The 8,340-nt window shown below is 44.1% G+C and overlaps 1 protein-coding gene across 2 annotated transcripts in view; it reads right to left on the reverse strand.

Annotated features, from left to right (window-relative positions):
- LOC133381809 (zinc finger protein 420-like) overlaps positions 1–224 on the reverse strand; it is a 41,892-nt gene extending 41,668 nt beyond the window's left edge. Inside the window, exon 1 of one of the 2 annotated variants that reach the window (XM_061621285.1) lies at positions 8–224. The gene's annotated coding sequence lies outside the window, so the exon portion shown is untranslated. The remainder of the gene's footprint in view (positions 1–7) is intronic. The other variant, XM_061621287.1, reaches the window with a different exon arrangement.
- Positions 225–8,340: the final 8,116 nt, after the last annotated feature.

The raw sequence follows: 8,340 nt of genomic DNA on the forward strand, positions 1-8,340 counted from the left end.
TGCTCACCAGAGATCTGATGAGATCCATCTGGAAGTGGGACCCCAGTGGTCGTCCCCCATCTCTTGCCTGGCCTGGGACCCCTAATTCTGAGGGCTGAAGCAAGAAAGATTCAGTTGCTCGCCCAGTGGGCTTCGGCCCTTGGAACGGGGAGAGGGCATCACTCCGCCTTCACTGCCCGCAGAGCAGCATGCCTTGGGCCTGGGCTTGCCAGGTTCAGGGCCTGAGACTGATCGTGTATCTTTAGGAGAAGAGGAAGTCAGCCAAGTGCAGGTGTTCTTGCAACTCTCTAATGGGAAAAACCACACGGTGGGATTCTCTCTTCCCCCTGCACAACTTTTAAAGATACAGAAGATCTCTTGGAGGCCGGTCTTTGGGGGGAGGTGTCAGCAGTATACTATTTCTCTGTAACATCTGGATCGTGAGAAGCAGTGCAAGCCCTGGACCGCTGCCTGGACTTGGTGGTGGGCTGGATGAGGGCCAATAAATTGAGTCTGAATCCTAGCAAGATGGAGGTGCTGTGGGCTGGTGGTTCCCGAGTTCAGATTTGGATGGAGTCGTACTCCCTCTGAAGAATAGATCCATAGTCTGGGGGTGCTCCTGGATCCATCTTTGTCGCTAGAGGCCCAGGTGACCTCAGTGGCTAGGAGTGCCTTTTACCAGCTTCGGCTGGTAAGACAGCTGCGGCAATTTCTGGATAGGGATAACCTGACCACTGTCGTCCATGCACTGGTGACCTCCAGGCTGGATTACTGTAATGCGCTCTATGTGGGGCTACCCTTGAGGTTGGACTGGAAGGTGCAGCTGGTGCAAAATGCGGCAGCGAGACTGCTCACTGGAGCAGGGCATCGCCAACATGTCACCCCGCTGCTGAAAGGATTGCACTGGCTACCTATTAGCTACAGGGCTAAGTTCAAGATTCCAGTGTAGGGTGGCCCTATACTGTACAGCTCAGGACCAGGATACCTGAAAGATTATCTTACTCCTTATATACCCAGTCAATCACTGCGCTCTGCAGGGAAAAGCCTCCTGCAAATACCATCTTATCAGGAGGTCCACTCTGCACAACATAGGAAACGGACCTTTAGTGTGGTGGCCACTACCCTTTCAAATTCCCTCCTCTTAAATATTAGGCAGGCACCATCTCTGTTATCTTTTCAGCACCTACTGAAGATCTTTCTCTTTCAACAAGCCTTTTAAGTTGAGACCTTGTCCCAGTCTGTGTCTGTGTTGGAATTGCTTTTTTAAATCATCATAAGTTTATTACGGTCAAGGACCCACTATAAAACAAGAGATACAAAATACAGGATATATACAAAAGGAACAGAATGACAATAAAACAGAATACAAAATAAAATTGCTTCGAAGCAAGAGCATTCAGTTAAGAGGGCAAGGTTAGCTGTATTTGTTGGGAGGCCTGAATAAACTTAGCTACTTGGAGGGAAGTTTCCCTATCTGAACCAGCCAATAGGTAAGATACTATAGTTTCCGGGGGCTTGGAAGAATACCTTAGTAGCAAGAGGGAAAGATATTTGTCCCTTAGCGAAGAGTATAGGGGACAGTTTAAAACCATGTGGTGAAGGGTTTCGATGGACCCCATTCCACATGGGCAAAGACGTTGTACAACAGGGAGACCAGCGTACCTTCCTTTCAACAGTGCTGACTGCAGAGAATTGAATCTGGCCTTCGTAAAAGCTAGTCTAAATTTAGGTACTGTAAGGTAGTCCAAATAGGGAGCATAATTTTCAGGGACCATTTTTAGTTTCAAAAAAAGAGGAGAACATACTTTAGTGGCTCCACTGATCGTAGACTGTAAGTCAGAATCTCTAAGCCGAGATCGAATTTGGGCTTTTGCCATGGAAAATGGTTGGGATACTAAATATTCTGCGGAAAAACCTAACCGTAATAATTTCGCGGTAAATTTTTTACACCAATTAGATGTAAAATCATAATTCCAGAGGGCAGTTAAATATCCTGGCCGTGGGTTAAACGCTCGTGAGACCCAAAAGTTCACCGCCATCAACCATGCCTGGCATTCCAAAGATGTGAGACTGCATTCTAGTCTGAGAGCTGCAGAGGTAACACATCTTGGGACGCCTAGCACCCTGCGTAAGAGAAGTGAAAGAACTGATTCCACCGAGGAATTAAATGAATGTATCCAAATGGGGATCCCATATAAGAGCTGGGGGATGATTTTGACTTTGAAAACCTGGATGACAGCTGGCACGTACTGCCCACCCTTGGAAAAGAAGTGTAACACGCCCTTGATCGTGTTACGGGCATTCATAATTGCCGCTCTTATATGGGTAGTCCAGTTCATCGAGTAGTGAAAGATAATCCTTAAGTATCTATAATATGGGACCTGTTCTATTTGATGACTGTTAATTGACCAGACAGAGGTTGTTTTACGATTGGAAAATACCAAAATTTTGGTTTTGGAGAAGTTAATAATCAATCGATTTTCACTGCAATAGAACATGAAAGCTCGTAGCATTCGTTTAAGCCCTACTTTTGAAAGGGAGAGAAGGGCCGCGTTGTCTGCGTACAAAAGCAGAGGGCATCTTATTTCTGCAATTTTTGGGGAGTGGAATTCCTGAGAGAGGCAAGATGCTCTCAGGTCATTTAGGTATAAATTAAATAACAGGGGAGCTAGTATGCACCCCTGTCTCACCCCCTTGTTAGAAAAGATGGAGTCGGTCAAACCTCCCTCACGGCCACAACGGACACGAAGAGAGGTGTGCTGATATAGATTGTAAATCAGGGAAAGCAGCCTTTTATCGATGTTAGTATTTGCTAGTTTAATCCATAGTTTGTCCCGTGGAATTGAGTCAAAAGCGGCTTTGAGATCAACAAAGGCCACATAAAGACCATTACCTCTTAGCTTGCTATATTTTTCCGCTAAATGGCTCAATACTAGGGAGTGATCCAGTACCAAACTGCCTTTCCTAAACCCGGCCTGCTCTTTTCCTAATATATCATGTTCCTCCATCCAGGCTTCTAGCTTTACTTTCAAATGTTCAGCATATAGTTTGCCGATTACTGATAATAGGCTAATTGGCCTGTAATTAGACGGGTCCTCTCTATCTCCCTTTTTGAATATTGGCACCACTATTGCTTCACTCCAAGCCTCCAGGAATTGACCCGTGTTATTAATTTTGGTATATAGATTGGCTAGGATGGGTGCCCACCAGTCTGGAAAATTTTTTAACATTTCTGGCGAGATATTATCAGGACCGGGTGCCTTGGCCGCCTTCAATCCAGCTATCAGATCTTTTACTTCTCCTTGTGTAACAGGGGGCCAAGATGGAAGAGACATAAGATCAGGGGGAATAAAAGGGCTTTGATCTTTGTGACGAACTTCCACAAACATATCAGTGAAGTACCGTTCCCAAATCTGGGGGAGGATATTACAAAGAGCTATAGATTCAGTACTGGAGGCATTGGAGATGATAGCCCAGAAGTTTTTAGAGTCTTTAGATCTCGATGCCTGAATTAAGGACTCCCATCCTTGCTGTACAAATAACCTTTTCTTAGTAGCCAGCAGGGATTTATATTTCCTTTTAATATCATAATATTCAGGCGGAAGCTGAATAAGATTTTGCTGGTGATACTGCATATATGCATTCCTCAGCTGTAATCTCAAGGCCAAACATTCCGAATCAAACCATTTCGCATTACAGCCAGAAATTTTTTTAACCACGTCCTATCTGGGGAAAAAAATGGTGTTTAAATTTGAAACTAAGGATGTATACTCAACTAGGGCTAACTGGGAGTTATTAGCTTTTCTTAAATTTTCCCAGATGGCCCTGACCGATGGAGAGAAAAGGAAGTTTTCAAACTTGAGGGCCAACTGTGTCGTCCATCTGACTCTTCTGCCCGCAGAGAACTTGCAACTACGGGTAGCATTGTGGTAATTAATTAACCTGGAGTTTTTTGGGCAGAGGCATTCGATATTAAGCGGTAGGTGGTCGCTATTTTGTCTGTTTCCTACCTTAAAGGTAGAAATCAAATTAAGTAGTTGGGAAGAAATTATTACATAATCAATTACACTGCTTCCACGGGTGGAGATGTAAGTGTATTCCGCACTGTCATCTAGGTGTTCAAGTCCATTTAAAATAATCAGGTTATGATTGCCCACAAGACGTGAGAGACATATTCCCCCGTAATTGATTTTGCTGTCCTTCGAAAGTCTGTTGAGATTCGGGATAAGGTGGTCACAATTTTCTCCCCTCCATAACCTTGACGAGAAAAGGGCATTATTATTAGGTCCAATCCTCACATTAAAGTCCCCCATGATAATCAAATATGCTCTAGGATATTGCATCTCCAAATCTAACAAATAATTATCAAACTCATCCCAGATCAAATCCATGTTGGTACGCATATGATTGGAAGGCATATAAACATTGATGCATAGGACAGATAAAACTTTAAATTTCAGGAGCACTGCCATAGCCATAGATTTCAAAGGTTGAAGATCTCTCACTTGGATGACCAAATCAGTGGAGAATAATATTGCCAGACCCCCTTCTGCTCTACCTCTCCTGGGGCCCGCAAATGTGGCTGGCAAGTGTCTAGAGGAGAAGCCATTCAAAATAGGTTTACAAGTTGCCCAGGACTCTTGGAGAAATATTACATCAAAGTTGTTAAAATAGGAGATCAGCTCTGGATCGCTTTGTTTGCTTTTCCAGCCAGCTATGTTCCAAGAAAGAAAATGCAGGGCAGCGGGAGGTACGTGTCAGTTGGATTCCGAGATTCTATTTAAAACTCCCATGTCATCCCGAAAAACTGCGCCACTTTTGCAACAATTGGATTTAACAATACTAGGAATCATTTCTTCTGTTGGAGTCGGACTTTGCCTAATAGGGGTTCCTGTATTAGTGGTACAAAGGTTTCCTCCAGCATCATTTAAAGGAGCAGGTGAAGCTATCGATCTCTCGTTACAGTCTGCAGCTCTGAGTCGTTGAATCAGAAGATGCAACTTAGTGACAAGTGCCAATCTCTCCGACTCTGGAAGTTGGACATAAAGCTCCGTAAGTTGTAGCTCCTCTGGTTCTAATTCCTGTAAAAGAGCAGGCATCAGTGATGTCATGACTACAGAGGAGTATTGCAAATTCGATGGATCAGGGTCCGGCTGGTCGGGGTTCTTGTAATTATTAGTCCTTGAAGATGCTTCAGATACAACCGTGCTAATAGACAGATTTTGCGTGTGAAGACTGGCTAACGGCATTGGAGCTACAGCGTTGGTATAATATCTTTGTACGGATATCCCCCTTCTATTTAAACCGTCCCTTGCTTTTAGAATTTGGTTAGCTACCTTACTGGAGTGACAGGTAATAATCAAACGCCAGTCACGTGGATTGTTAGAAATATTTATCATTGATCTGATATAATTTGTCGCCACGGGGCGTGCATGGACTGACGAAAGCAGTTGTCCAAGAACGAAATGCTCGGAAATGAGGGGCGCCGCTCCCCAGAGTTGTGTTTATAGGAAATGACCAACTTATTCGATTGCAATGTTAAGTTCCACCTCATTGGATGCCTTTCAATTGTCACAGTCCTTTGTTCTAAGTAGTTCCTCGGAGTGCGCACACTCTCTGCCATGTCTTCATCAGGAATAGAACTCTGAGAGTCTGAAAAAGACTCCGTAAGCGGCAAGGAGGATCCTCCCTGCTCAACCTGACAGTAGACTCCTGGAGGGTTCTTCTTCATTGGAACCTCCAACTGTCTAAACAGAGGCTCAAAGTTCATCTTTTTTGGTTTGTTGAGCTTACTGTTCTTGATATTTTTTTATTTCTTGGGTTGGTTAATGTTTGGGGCTATTGAAGCTCTGTTCTTACCCATGGCTGTAGTCTCGATGCGAGGTGGTTCAGAGCTGTGTGTAGAATTTTCTACTCCTATTTTTTCAGCTCTTGGAGTCGCTAACGCTTCCACCAGCGTGGTAAGTAATTTGTTTGTTTCTGAGATGTATGCCTTGATCAGTTTCATTTCCTCGAACAGAAAGACGTGCCAGTCTTGATCAGAATCTGATAAAGAGGGTTCTTCCTTCTCCTTTTCGCTCTCAAGTAAAGTCATTGATTGTCTTTTAAGAGGGCAGTAAGAGTCAATGGTAAGGATTTCTGAAGGCAACTCGTCGTTTGTTACGCTCAAGGAAAAGTTTAAATAATTTCTGAAGACAGCTTGTCGTTTGTTACTCTCGAGGAGAAGTTTAAACCTGCGTCCTGCAGCTCCTCAGCAAGGCTTTTGGCAGCTGGGAAGATCGTGTGCAGTTTGGCAGAGAGAGGGTGTGCTACGTTCCATTCATTTCCCAGCTGTGTGTTCACAGAATTAATTAAAGTTTCTCGGGCCCTCGAAGGAGGTGGGTCATTAATGGGAAGAAAGTATTTCGTGATTTTATTCTGGGCTTTGCTTGGCATTTCAATATCTTCCACTGTTAGACCTAATTCCTGATAGTTGCTTCTAGTCATTACCATCTTGACTCCATATACCGTGTAACAAATAAATCAGTAAGGGCCAACACCGGTGTTTGACTCCCCCGAGCCAGTTCAAAATAGGGTATACTTAGCTGCTGTAGCAAGATAAGCATTTGTTTCAGCAGCCCTCATAAATTTGGGCTCAGGTTCCTAATTCCTCCAACAAACAGCAAAGTTGACAAGTAAATCCTCTTAAAATTTATGGCGGATCCTCCTATGCTTCAGCATCCGCAGACCGGCATTTCCGCACACAGTCAAAGAGGCTGGAATGTGGATATATGCCAAGACACACTCTCTCCCTTCCTTACTTCTTACTCCTTAAACATTAGCTACTGATAGCAGTCCTTTAATAATAATATTAAGTTTCTCTTTGGAGATGAAGTAAATACATCTTACCGGAAGTTAAGCTCAACCGGAAGCTCGCTTTTTAAAATGTTTTTAAAGCTGTTTTAAAAAAAAATATGTTTTGTTTGAATATATTCTAAAGTCTGTTTTTAATATGTTTTTAGTGTTTCTGTTTGCTGCCCTGGGCTCCTTCTGGGAAGGGCAGGATATACATTTAATAAATAATAATAAAGATGTTTCTCCACTCACTATACCAGGATGTTATTTTGCGTACTTGGTCTTCTCTCATTTTTAAGCCTAGAAACATCACTTTAGTAAAATTCAGCTTTTTCTCTGGCCAGCAAACACTTAGCCATTTTTACCCAGAATCCCTTGATCAAATCTAACCAGACATTGGCCTGATTAGGAATAATGGGGTTCAATTCTCTTAAATCTGGTCCAGGCCCAGCACTCTGCACCTATATAGGGGGTGGCACAGAAAGATTACAGTGCATTCGGGGGGGGAGTGAAAAGTGCCTTTCTTTCCAGTAATGAAAGGAGTCCAGGAATGGAACATTTTTATCCATATAGTTTATTATATAGACAGTATATTTTTTTTTAACCAAGGTCTTCTTCTAAGGTGCTCCCAGCGGGAAATAAAGTTTGACTTTCCCTCCCTTTGTCTTCACAACAGCCCTGTCACTGGGCCAAGGTCATCAGCTGAATTTCATCCCTGAGCAAGGACTTGGACCCAGGTTCCCTGGGGCACAACTTCAGTATTAAATGGTATTTCTAGTAATAAGATACAGACACACTTGCACAGATGTGCAAGGTCACACATTCAGAGGATACGCATGTGCTCACACATAGTGGATGTCCAAAATTTAGAGTGGCACATAAAGTGTGGCACATTATCCTCACAACAATCCAGTGAGGTAGGCTAGGCAGAGAAATACTCACTGGCCCAAGGTCTCCCAGGGAACCGCGTAGCTAACAGAATTTGATTCTGGGTCTCAGAAGGAGTGATTGCTGGATCAGGCCAATGGCCTTTCTAGTCCAGCACCCTGTTCTCCCGGGGACCAGCCACATTTCTCAAAGTAGCCTGCAAGAGCACTTCAGCCATGGAGGCAGAACATAGACATCATAATGTCCCTGGTCGAGATGCAATTGCCTGGGGAAGGGGGAAAAAAGGGGGGTGAATTATGTTGAACTGAATTTTTCTGGATTTTTTCCAGGCTTTCAAATCTCTACACCTTGGTCTATGTCCAGTGCGCTGCACTCCTCCATTACTGGGTGTGTGTGCTGAAGAATCTTCTGGCTTTTGCATGGCTAAAACAAGGTTCACATCCATAGCTCCACCCACTTTTGCCCCTGGCCCCGCCCCCCAGTGGAAAGTGGCCCCTGGAAGGCTGCTGATGAGGGAATGTGGCCCTCAGGCTGAGAAAGAGCCTCTGTCCCATGGCTAACCACTGCATTAGACACGGGACGTCACCCTGGCCCACCTCACAAGGTTGTTGTGGGCACTGCAGCCCCAGCAGAGGAAGA

This window comes from Rhineura floridana, chromosome 3 (assembly GCF_030035675.1).
Source record: "Rhineura floridana isolate rRhiFlo1 chromosome 3, rRhiFlo1.hap2, whole genome shotgun sequence".
Taxonomy (NCBI): Eukaryota; Metazoa; Chordata; class Lepidosauria; order Squamata; family Rhineuridae; genus Rhineura; species Rhineura floridana.